This window comes from Oncorhynchus masou, chromosome 5 (assembly GCF_036934945.1).
Source record: "Oncorhynchus masou masou isolate Uvic2021 chromosome 5, UVic_Omas_1.1, whole genome shotgun sequence".
Classification (NCBI taxonomy): domain Eukaryota; kingdom Metazoa; phylum Chordata; class Actinopteri; order Salmoniformes; family Salmonidae; genus Oncorhynchus; species Oncorhynchus masou.
In genome coordinates this window covers 82007922-82009240 of record NC_088216.1, presented here as the reverse complement: position 1 = coordinate 82009240, position 1319 = coordinate 82007922, and positions in this window count along the sequence as shown.

Genomic DNA, 1319 nt, shown 5'->3' with positions numbered 1-1319 from the left:
TAGGGAGGAATCCTAACCTTGAAAAGAGAAGTTCAGGTGTTGACTAGGGAGGAATCCTAACCTTGAAAAGAGAAGTTCAGGTGCTGACTAGGGAGGAATCCTAACCTTGAAGAGAGAAATGGAAGTTCAGGTGCTGACTAGGGAGGAATTCTAACCTTGAAGAGAGAAATGGAAGTTCAGGTGCTGACTAGGGAGGAATCCTAACCTTGAAAAGAGAAGTTCAGGTGCTGACTAGGGAGGAATCCTAACCTTGAAGAGAGAAATGGAAGTTCAGGTGCTGACTAGGGAGGAATCCTAACCTTGAAAAGAGAAGTTCAGGTGTTGACTAGGGAGGAATCCTAACCTTGAAAAGAGAAGTTCAGGTGTTGACTAGGGAGGAATCCTAACCTTGAAAAGAGAAGTTCAGGTGCTGACTAGGAGGAATCCTAACCTTGAAGAGAGAAATGGAAGTTCAGGTGCTGACTAGGGAGGAATTCTAACCTTGAAGAGAAATGGAAGTTCAGGTGCTGACTAGGGAGGAATCCTAACCTTGAAGAGAGAAATGGAAGTTCAGGTGCTGACTAGGAGGAATTCTAACCTTGAAGAGAGAAATGGAAGTTCAGGTGCTGACTAGGGAGGAATCCTAACCTTGAAGAGAAGTTCAGGTGCTGACTAGGGAGGAATCCTAACCTTGAAGAGAGAAATGGAAGTTCAGGTGCTGACTAGGGAGGAATTCTAACCTTGAAGAGAAAATGGAAGTTCAGGTGCTGACTAGGGAGGAATCCTAACCTTGAAGAGAGAAATGGAAGTTCAGGTGCTGACTAGGGAGGAATCCTAACCTTGAAAGAGAAGTTCAGGTGCTGACTAGGGAGGAATCCTAACCTTGAAGAGAGAAATGGAAGTTCAGGTGCTGACTAGGGAGGAATTCTAACCTTGAAGAGAGAAATGGAAGTTCAGGTGCTGACTAGGGAGGAATCCTAACCTTGAAGAGAGAAATGGAAGTTCAGGTGCTGACTAGGGAGGAATCCTAACCTTGAAGAGAAATGGAAGTTCAGGTGCTGACTAGGGAGGAATCCTAACCTTGAAAAGAGAAATTCAGGTGCTGACTAGGGAGGAATCCTAACCTTGAAGAGAGAAATGGAAGTTCAGGTGCTGACTAGGGAGGAATCCTAACCTTGAAAAGAGAAATGGAAGTTCAGGTGCTGACTAGGGAGGAATCCTAACCTCGAAGAGAGAAGTTCAGGTGCTGACTAGGGAGGAATCCTAACCTTGAAGAGAGAAGTTCAGGTGCTGACTAGGGAGGAATTCTAACCTTGAAGAGAAAGTTCAGGTGCTGACTA